Raw genomic sequence first — 11,915 nt, forward strand, 5'->3', positions numbered from 1 at the left:
TAATTGTAACAGCACATAGCAGCGGAGGCGGCAGTGGCAGGTTGTCAAGTGGGAAATGCGAGGTGAAGGAGATTCAGTCATCCTATATATTGACTGTGAAAGCTTCAACACATCACTGATCTTCCTAAAGACATTTTAGTTCATCGCCTCTGTTTACCAAGAAAGTTCCATTGATCTGAATATGAAGTTATGTATGTGGGCGACATACAGCAGTACACAAACACGAAGTAATACTACATCCATTGCATTCGAAAAGAGCTTCAACTTACCTTACTCCTCTCCTATTTAGCATTTATAATGAGGATATAAACTTAATAAATGTTTCATAACACTGTATAATGTAAAGCAGATAAGGGCATTTTAAAGTATTTGTTGATCTATTTTTTAGAGACTATAACTCTTCCTGTGAACCATCCATAATTGGTGTATAAACAGTTCAAGATGGATAACAAAGTATAACATGGCTGTATGATTAACATAGATGTACAACATTAGATGATTATATACATGAACAAATCTTCATAGTGCATTATAAAACTGTAAAAACTGTATACATGTGTTCAAAACTCATGAAGGAGCTTGAAGGTTTATTTTCATCCTTGGAAATGTTTTAAAAGCATTACGCCATGAAGAATTTCTTCATGCAAAGTCCATTAACTAAATTTCTGCTGCATTTTGTAGCTTTTAGTGGTTGGACTTTGCTCAGTTGTCATGGAGGAACAAGAAGTGTTTAAAAATAATCAAATGCACCATTGACAAATATGATAAATACTTCAGATATCATATACTTATTTTATATTATTGAGCATTCATTATTATATCAGTTTATATATATATATATATATATATATATATATATATATATCAGGAGTTATACATCTTGTCAATAACATTAATAAACACCTAAAAATATCCTTAAGTCTTACAGTGTGTTATTAAGAATTAAAACCCAGTGTATAAATGCTAAATAGGGGTTTAAAAAGTATAAATTAAATTAAGGGATTATTATTGTGTTATATTAATTTACTATTAATCAACTGAACAATTAATCAGGTTTTTTTTTTTCATTCACATGCAGCTATTATGAATTAGAAAAACAAATATATGTAAAAGAAAAAAATGTATGGAAAAAGTAAAAAAATAGTCGTTATTCATACCAAACATGTTTGATTTTTGAATGTGCCCCTGACATTTACTGTTGCTCACAATGTAATGTGCAAGCTACTCACAGCTGCAACAATAAAAAATAAAATAAAATAAATTGCAAAAGGTAGTTAGACAGCTCCTGGAAGATTTTGAAGAACAAGAAAAAAAGTATTCAATCTTTAGAAAGACATTTTGCTGCAGTTTGACATCTAACTTCACACATGTTGTATAATTTCCTGCCAGCGTAAAATGTTTAAGTATATTGATTAGTAGAAAGAAATATTGAGAATATCGAGTGTAATGCACATACTGTATATAACTAGCGTGTAGTTTGTACTTCAGACACAGCAAATGACTTCTACACTCTTACTTATAAGAAGTCACACTAGTTCCTGTATTGACACTCCATGTTGTCAATCAAGATAAATCACGAATGCAGAACAATTTCATGTGAGCGTAACATGAAAGAATCAAGGAACGTGAACATTTCTTTGGTGCAATGTCACTTTGGAAACTGTTGATTGTGTTTTCTGTTAATCATCCAGACTAACCGGGACATTGTGTCTGGAAGGGCACGCTGTTGTTGAGTCTTTCAAATGTAATTTTCCAATACTTTGAGCACCACAAACAAAACTCCAGTCACCTCAATTGTTTTGGGGTGAAGGCATAAATCTTGGAGAGAAATATATCAGAATCTCAGAACATTAAATCAAAGGGATCCGCATGGATAGATGCAAGAAGTGAATGATAAAACATGCATGATTGTAGTGAACTGAACCTAGAAGGAGACAGTGTTGCTATGACACATCTGCATTTTAAATTAACAGCTTACAACCAATGACATAAGGATTTTATTGGTCTCATATAAGGTTTTCCTGTTTGTATGGATCACACTGTATACAGGAGTCTCATGAATGTATTCTATATTATGAAATATTACTGAATTTTCTAGTCTACAGTAAATATAAGCCAACATAAAGCCCCATGTTTGATTCTTTTGTCATCATAATTTTCAGTAATCTTTGAGTTATACTTAGTTTACCTGACTATGTTGTGTTTGATTAAATTATAATTCCTCTGCACCCTGAATCTCCTCTCAAAGAAGAGTGCCAGGTGTTTCACAGACAGTGTGATTTGTCATCTGGTATGTTCTGCTAGTGTGTAGGCCACTATATCATAGGAAAAGTCCCACAGTTTCCACTGCAGGCGCTTGTGTCACGCTCATCACGTTTGACAGCTGTTCAAACTTCACCGCATCTGCTTATTTAGAGGAAAAGTCTGCTGCTATCATTAGTACATTCACAACATTGCCATATTGCCCCTTTTTGCATCTGTTCTCAGAAGTAAACTGTAACTGATGGTATTATCTAAAGCCATGATTCAATAATCTGGCTAATCCTTTGGGACTTCTTAGAACTGGATGTTGTAGGACTGAACACTTGCTGTGCTCTTGGAAAAGTAAGGAGCCTTAGAGTCAAGATTTGAAATTATGGTGCGCAGGATAAAACTATTTTTGGGATTAGGAATATTTCATTTGGAAAATTAATGAACATACTTTGCAGAAATGGGGGAAACTTTTATGCTCGCATACAGATGCCGCACACAAAATCAAAACTATGACTGATTAAGGATTGAAATAAGCGCTTTTATCAAAAACTTCAGATTATTGCCATTAAACACAAACAGTAACGCTGCAGTATGACAGCGATTTAAATGCATGCTTGTTTAGGGGATGCACTGGATTGGAAGGCTCCATTTTATTTGGAGTGGGTCTATGTTTAGACTAGAGGAACACTAAGGTCATAAGAAGCTTTGGGGTGGGAAAAAAAACACATACCACCTCCTACCCTCCATCCCTTATTCCTTCACACTTTCCTGCAAACCCTGCCATTTCAGAGATTTATAAATAGTATTAAGCCTGTTCTTGGCTCTCTTGTCGTTATGGGCCGCACAGTTTGAGTGGCGGTTGTCACAGACAATTTCTATCATACTTTTATAGAAAAAGGCTGCTCACCAAGGAGTAGAAAATTCCCTTTGAGGAGGCAAAGTCTAAGTTGGAAGAAAACTGGGCACAACAAACGCTGATCTATTTTGGCGAGTACAGTAATTGTAAAAGGCATAAATATTCAAATGTTGCCAAAGGTCTCTGAAGCTTTCAGGTAAACACTTTGACTTCAAGCAAATGATTTCAAGTGTTAAGACAACAGAGGAGTGCTATTTGATAACCTGCAGCCATTCCAACCTAGTTTATATTCCTTTACATCTCATGGTTTATGCATTTGCAGATGGTTACTCCCACAAGGGTAGAAGAAAAAAAGTGTCCTGGATTATATAAACTAACCTATGGCATACATACATCATTAACTGCAAGTCAGTCTATATCATGTTCACATTTCACTCCTAATTGTGCTGCATATTCACCAGAATGGAGTGGAATCAAAGCCAATGTCTGGTGTATCTATAAATCATTGTGGCTAGACACATCATGTGCCTAATTGCCAGAGAGGTAAAACAAATCCTAAACAAAGCTGTAATGTATATTTCAGTGTTCTGCTGGAGGAGTTTAGGTAGAGACTCAATGCACAATCTGACAGACATCAGGGAATAGCAGCAAAAAAAAATTGGCAAATCCCTTTCAGACTTAGAACTGGGAGAAATAAATGATGTAATTGGCAGAAAATGTCTCGGGTCTGAAGCGTTGTGTTTTGCACAAGTTCACTATTCATTCTGACAGAGGAGTAAAATTTATACACATACTGCAATAACTAAGAAATAGCCCTGACTCCGGGAAGGTTGCATGAAGCTGTGTTGTGTTCATGCTCTTTGCCCACAGGTACATGAGATGCCCTGAGACCTAACATACACTAAAGACACCTACTGTGCTTTTATACTCCGCAACTTTTTGCCTGCTAGGCCACTAAAAACACACATTATTCCAATGCTTACATTATTCAACATCCCCAATGATTGTAAATGCTACATGTCATTTTATTTATTTATTTTTCCAAGGGTTTGACATGATCATGCGGGAGACATTTTAAGCAGCGGGATGCACTTTTCTTTGTATAATTGTTTTTAATGAGTTTGAAACATAGCATGCTGGTTTTGCGCCACAGGCACTCTTCGTTTACCTGCTTCTGGCAGTTTTGAGGAAGCGCCTGGTATTCTCAGAGCTGCAAATGATCCAACTCGTGATGCGCTCCAAGCAGAAAAGCACCCAACGTTACTGTCATTATTTTCCCATCTTGTCAAATCGCATGAAAACAATACAGGGCCTTTCTTCTGATTGTAAACAAGAAAAACTGGAATAATTGGTTGCTTCACCAACAGTAAGTATCATGAAAAAAACAGTATCAAGCGTGGAATTTCATCGCTGAAATTGAGTTTTTGTCTGCTTTTGTGACAGTAGATAAACACAATAATTGTCATTATGCATTGATGCACCAGTATGCCTTGATTTGTCATATGTGATCAGGCCCTAAACCAACACCAAATCCCTTTTTGTGGTTTGAAACTTGCATGCATGCTGCACTTTGGGCCACACCCCAGTCAGTGATGTCACAGCAGGTATTTTCTAATAGCCACCAATGGCCAAAAAAATCATCACTGATTGGGGTTTGGTGTGCTCTCAGGTTTTTCCATATCCCACAGATTCAGATTAATTCCATCAATGCTGAAAATCAACACATTTGATTTTCCAAATTTAAATTAGCTTTATCTGAGGTATCCATCATCATTGATTACTACATTTTGTTATACAATCTTGTGTTGTAAAATGAAAATAAATGAATCTTGAATCTTGAATCATCGCAGTAACTGAAAAACAAAGAGCTTTTCTGTGTCTCTCGGTGCAGGTATTCAGTGTGTTTTTACATTTATATTTTACATTTACATTTTGTTATTTGGCAGACACTTTAATGGATAGATAGATAGATAGATAGATAGATAGATAGATAGATAGATAGATAGATTGAAAAACATAAAACATATACAACACACAATAGTGCAAAGGGGAAGGTAGTAGCGGATAGGTATACATAATACCAAAAGAGCAAATCTTATATAATAACAAGTGTTCCCAGTCATTCTTTGTTCAATGCCTGTATAGCAGAGGGAATAAAAGACTTCTTATATATGTTCCAGCTGGCCCTTGGGGCCCTGAATCAACAACCAGCCGGGAGCAGCTCAAACTGTGAGTGTTATCCAAAGCGACTTAGAAGCAAGGAGTACAGTGACTCCGAAAATCCGAATTTTTTTTTTATATGTATATAAAATAAGAAACAACAGGGAGTAGACAAGTGCATAAGAAATACTATAAGTAACAAGAAAAAAGTGCAACAATCAACAAAGTGCTAAAAAGATTAAGGGGCTCAAGTGTTGAGGTGTTCATGTAAGAGCTGAGTTTTCAGGCAATTCTTGAATGCACCGAGGGAGTCAGCAGACTGTATGGAGCTGGGTAGATCGTTCCACCATTGTGTAACTATAAATGAGTCTGGATACACCAGATATAACACGATGAAGCAGCATCAAAACTATTTAAATACTGTTTTGCCCTTTTGACATCAATTTCCACCTGAAGTCAGAACCCCTTCAAGCTATAAAGACAAAACCAGCAACAAAAACAACAAACCAACAAATCTCTGCCAAAGTTTTCTGTAATGTTCCAAACAAGAATGAATGATAAGCATCTAGTTTTCATACAAAGCAGACTTTAAATGTGTGGGATTTGGATTCAGCAGCATTAATATGGAATTTTTAATTGCTCCTCACATGAAATGTCTTGAAAATGATTTGTCAGTGAATGATGTTTGAATGTTCCACCCCTTTTGTTGGTGTTCAACAGGCAGTGACAAGTCTGTGGCTCCAGCTACAAAACTATTTGCAGCCATCTTTGACCGGGTCTTCTTCCTACTGTGTCAAAACAACAAGAGCAGGAAAATACTAAAAATATGTTGACAAGGGCAGACTGCCTACACAGCCTCAGGACAAAAAAAAAACACAGAGCAAGAATGGGAAGGAAAAAAAAAAACTCATCTTCACCTCCCACCAACCCCTTGGAGTCTGACCCCCCTTCCATTTGGATCACTTGCTCCTTGTTAAAAGGACCCAGCCCTGGACGGAGCGGGGGTGGTGATACCCCTAATGAAGATGAATATTCAGTTGCTTTAGAAAGGCTCCTGGAAGGCTGCCCGGCCCGCACTCGCTGTTCCAGTCAAATTGGCGGCACGGTGAGAGTGGAGGGAGGGGCCCGACTCGCTGGGCTGAAGTGGGGAAGTTGGGTGGTGTGTTCGTGGGAGGGGGGGGGGGGGGGGGGGGGGGGGCAGTGGAGATGATTGGGCTGGCAGACAGACAGGAGAGGCATGCGTGCTTGTGTGCTCCTCTGGCAAATAAGCAGAAAGTGATGCATGTTTGCATATACATACGTGTGGAAACAGGCACAGTACAGCACAGGAATCAGAGGAATATGGCAGGAAGCTGCAGATATATTGAGGAAAATAGAAGAAGATAAGAAAAGAAATTGACACAGTAATTTATAATTCATAGGTATTTCATTGAAAAAAAATATTTATTCTGGGGACATACAGACATTGTGCAGTCAGGGCACTTCAGACAATACCATGCTTAATGATGGAGATGGCAATAATGGACACAGGGACATTTTATAATGTGATTGAGTGGTTGGGGTCTTTTCTTGTTGACAGTGTGGACAGTGAGCTTCAGGGCAGTGAAATTAAAGGGAGACTGGACCCCACAATCAAGTCTGAAAGGCATTTATGTAGGTTTCACCTCTGTAAAGTGAAGACAAAGAAATCTCACACACACATGATACTTAATTAGATATTCCTTAAACTAAGAATGATCTATGTTTGCCATTTATGATAGCACACACCTCAATCTGCATAGTGTAAGTTGAAATTGGGTCTATGTTGTATTTGTCATGCTTTATATTTCATATGCAGGCAGTGTGCAGAAAATGTGATTCCCACCTCTGTTTCAAATCTAAAAGCAAGAGCTGTCTGAGGTACCACGCTGAATGAGAAACCAGGAAATGAGGTGAAAATAAATGATAAAAATAATTTCTAAAAAATACTAAATTATTACATATAAAGAAACAAAATACATGTATGTCTTAATACAACTGTTCTAATGTGTATATTGTTTTTTTCACCTAATAATTATTTCACAAAATTATTTCATATTTTCATACATTTATGGCACATTGTGCCACATCCTGTGTGATCATGTTGTTATATATTATTCATACAGTAGAGGGTTAATTATAGTACAGAAATCTGGTTAAATTCAAAAATACCTTTTACAATGACAACACTGTCATTGAACTGTTTTTATAGTGGCATAATCAGCAGTTTATTAAGTATTCTCCCTATTTTTTCTCTGTACTTTCTCTTACTGGAAATATATTCTGACCTGCCTTTGTTGCACATGGACTTTGTTTACTGTGAACTACGATCCACAGTATGGTAATGTGGGAAACTGACTTTTAAATAACAGAGATCCTACAGAAGGTAAAAGGTCATTATAAATGAATCTGATTCTTTACAAAAAACTATTTATCTTTCATCAAAAATTGTTTTAAAAAATGAAAATGATGACCCTTAAATTTAGAAATGGATGCTAATAATGCTGTCTTTAAAAGCTGAATGCTGTGCCATGTGCTGTCATGGTTCAGGCTACCTTTGGCCGCAGCTGCCAGTGCTCTCCTGTTGCCAGGTGGAGAAGGGAGATGGAAGGAGCCGGCGGCCATTAGCGGTGCTGGCTATTGCAAGTGAAAAGAAATGTGGGGCAGCTTTGCCTCCCGTTTGAAGTAGGGACAGCTTGTTTGTGAAGTGGAGGCCGAGCGCTCGGCTTTCATGTCCTGCTCTCATGTGACCTGGGGAGACCTCAACTTCATAAACCATATTGACTATATCGCCTAAAAAAAAAATTAAAAAAAAAAAAAAAAACACTGACACAATCTATTCCAGCACTTATGGGGCTCGGAAGCCTGAAGCTTTATGAAGTGTTATGAATGAGAGAGCGCAGGGAGTTTCAAGGCAAGCCCTTGACATGACTTACAAAATAAACATTAAAATGCTCTCCGGTATTGACTCATTACCTGAGTAATAAATAAGAGGTTTAAAGGGAATGATGTGACAGTTAATTTCAGGCTGCATAACAATACCAACGCTGTGACATTTGTTCATGATTCTTGTAATGATACTGTCACACACCATCAGCACTCACTCTGTGATCCCGTAAACGATTGTCTGATTAAACATGAATTAAAAGTGAAACCATGAAATTGCAAGCCCTCCTGCCACCTTCTCTAAAGTTCAAATCCTGTGCTCTTAACGGGAGTTTTTGACACAACTGCTGATCCAGCTCTCAGGGATGAGGGCATGAGAGACTTAGACGCTTTTTTGTCGTCTCTGCATTTCTTGGGAGGGAATTGGCAGATTATTTGGTCAACCTCGATCAGTTCCACCACAGCTTAGGGGGATACATGCTCGCTGACTAATATTGCCCGGAAATCCATCAAAGTCAGAGGGCTTGTCCCCCTTTTAAAACTCGTGTGTTCCAATCAAGCACTCAGCGAGTCAAAGCCATCACAAACAGAGGCCACACTCTGCCTGCAACTGACGCTGACAGATCCAGATGAAAATAAATTATGCTGTCTCCGAGCATGAAAGTACCTACTGTAATGTCGAATGAGACGACACTTAACTTTAATCTTCAAAGCGCTCCTATAACGTAATGCAGTTTTCCTTGCTGGCTTAATATCCCCAAAATAATAATAATAATAATAAAAAAAAAAGTTAAGATGCTTTTCACACTCCTAAGAGTTTTGATGTAGGACACAAAAATGTCTTTTTCGGTCATGGAGTTTGATTGTTATACATCATGGGTTGTGTAAGAATGCAGTCACGTGCCCCACAGCTGTAGGTTAAATACTGGGCAGTGATAAGGAAATACAATAGCTCAGGAGATACATTGATATTTGAAACAGTAGAGGGTAGACATACTCAAAAAAAAAAAAAAAAAGGACAGAGGCATTGTTGCAGTTCTAAGCTTTCAGTTCAGCAGGTAGAGGTGTCAGGAATAAATACAGCTAATAAATACCAGGTGTGACTGATGATGTCACAGACCTACATTGCTTTTAGAAGGGTCAGTATGCTCAAAACAAACTGGTTCCTATGATGTGTTGTCCGACTATGACGTCTACATTTATAGCAGTTCCAAATGGCCACACTCGAATAGGGAGAGACAAGATGTGGTAATTGTTCAATAGGGATGAGCTTCAATTTTAAAAACATAATTGCAAATGAAAAGCTTAAAGCTTATACTTTTTGCCCACTTCTGGCTTTTGGGTGGGGGGGTGATTAGCAGCCACAAACTTCTCCATTTTCTATTTCTCTGTTTAGCGTCGTCAGGTTAAGCTAACCCATTGTTGCTAACTTTGGAGCGAACCCCCTTCACTTTTCCAGGAGACAACAAACGTCACTTTTCATGGTCTTGACAAGCTGCAGCATTTCTGACACACTGTAGTCTGTACAGTACATTTATTGTCAGATTGACAACTTACTAACGACAACTAACGTTAAAAGTAAAGTTAGGCTTTGCGGTCTGCTTCCCGACTCATTTTAAAAAAGACGAGTAAGAGAGAGAGAGAGCACCAGCAAGAGAGGGAGAGAGAGAGTGAGAGAGAGAGAGAGAGCAGCAGTGGTCGAGCAAGCTAGAGAGTGAATGAAGAGAGGGAGCGTTGGTAGAGAATGCCACTGAATCAGATCAGTAAAACGTTATTTTCTGATTGTTTCACAGCAGTTATGCACCGGAGGACAAATAAACACACCCACACACCTCCACTCGACCCGCACCTCCTGATTTAGTCTGAATACGGCCTTACTGCTAACCTTTTCCTCTGCTCTGCTCACATTCACCGTCACTTTTCTGACGCTCGCTCTCTCACTTAACCACTCACTTGCTTACGTACCGCCCTATTCTTTAAAAGGAGTTACGCTACCTGGAGTTTCCCAGGCGACGACGCAGACGTTGACTCACGTTTCGAAACGGCGCTGCTCAGAGGCTCCCAACCGCTATTGATTTCTGAAAGAATGGATATTTGGCGTTACTTTTGGCATTTAAAAAAAAAAAAATGGCCTGGTGGGGGTTCTCGTTGGCCTGGCAGCCCACCAGGCTTGTAACATAGACAATATATCAGTAAAACAAAAAACAAAAAAAAGCATCTTCAGGGAAAAATTAACACAGCTGGAAAAGCATTTGCCTTTTCTTGTGGGTGTATGTTGATACAATAGGTATGTTAGATTCATAAAAAATGGTAAAAATATTAAAATTAGGAAAAGAAACATGAAATGTAAAAAATAATGCAGATCTATTACATTTGTTTATAGTTTGGGTATGTTGTTATTTTCAAGATCACTACTTTTAGCTTTTCATTTAAAATATTGTCCTTCAAATTGACAAAACATTGGCCCAGATTTGTCTGAATAACAACAGCACTCATTTATTATGAGGGATGCAAGTAACAAAAAATAATTGATAAAAATTGAGGTGATGAAAATGCATGTGAATTGAAAAATGGAGAGGTAAAAATGGATGTGAAATGAAAAATAGATTGATGAATTATCAAGTGATTTGATTAATTTAAAGTCAATTTGATTAACAGTCGTGATGAAAACAGAGCTATGTTTCCTCATTTTCCCCATCTTACATTCATCATTCATTACACAAAATGTCATTTATCAGGAAATTATTTAAGGAAAGTGGCCTCAAGGGTGGGAGTAACAAAAATTAATTGAAAAAAATGGAAGTGATGAAAATGTTTACAAATCAAAAATGGATGTGAATGTATGTGAATTGGAGAATATAGTGATGAATTGTCAATTGATTTAATAAACTTCATCATTCACAGTATCCAACTGCCATTTATCATTTACAGCAAGCAATTTTTGTGACTTCCGCCCAAAATGTCAATCAAAAACCACACTCACTGACTAACTGATCAAGTTTTCGGCTCTGCACTTGCAGGCCTGGCCTGCTGGTGTGTGTTTATATAGAAACTAAAGGAGGAGCCAGATCCGAATACGGTATTTGGAAAAGCACAAATAGTGGATTTTTACAAATGTTTATTTTGTACAAATAAGAAAAAAAAAACATGTCAGGTTGGGACAAGTAGTGTAGCTAGGTTACATTGCTGTCTCCATCTCTCAGCTGCAGGTCTGTGTGTCTGGCAGAGCTGAAGTTTGGCTGAGTGGTCAGCACAGTCCATAATCTGGGAGATTGGAGTTTGAAACCCGGTGTGGAAACCCACCTTCATGAAGTAGGTTATTGAAGAACACTTATTTTAACACTTATATCCTAAAATTAGAGGTGTAATAAAATCAGAAACAGGTTTGTTACGCCTATTTCCACTTTTATGGGAAAACAAATACAAATAATTTTGCTGCCTCAACAGGTACAGATACAAATACTGAGCTCTCTGCACATCCCTAATAGAAATGTAGATACCGCATTCCATGTATTGAGAGATGCAGACCTCTCTACACAATCAACTGTAACTCACTTAATTCTGAACCAATTTTCATGAAATATGGCTTGTTATAAAGGTGAGAAATTGAACATGATACTGGTTAGATGTTTGAATTAAATTCAGTTTCGGACGGTGAATCTAATCAGCTCTATGTCAAAACATGAAATGTAAATTACTTAGAATTTCAGCTTTTGTGAGTCTGACCACTCAGCCAAACCTC

The sequence above is a fragment of the Thunnus thynnus genome, chromosome 1, assembly GCF_963924715.1.
Source record: "Thunnus thynnus chromosome 1, fThuThy2.1, whole genome shotgun sequence".
Taxonomy (NCBI): domain Eukaryota; kingdom Metazoa; phylum Chordata; class Actinopteri; order Scombriformes; family Scombridae; genus Thunnus; species Thunnus thynnus.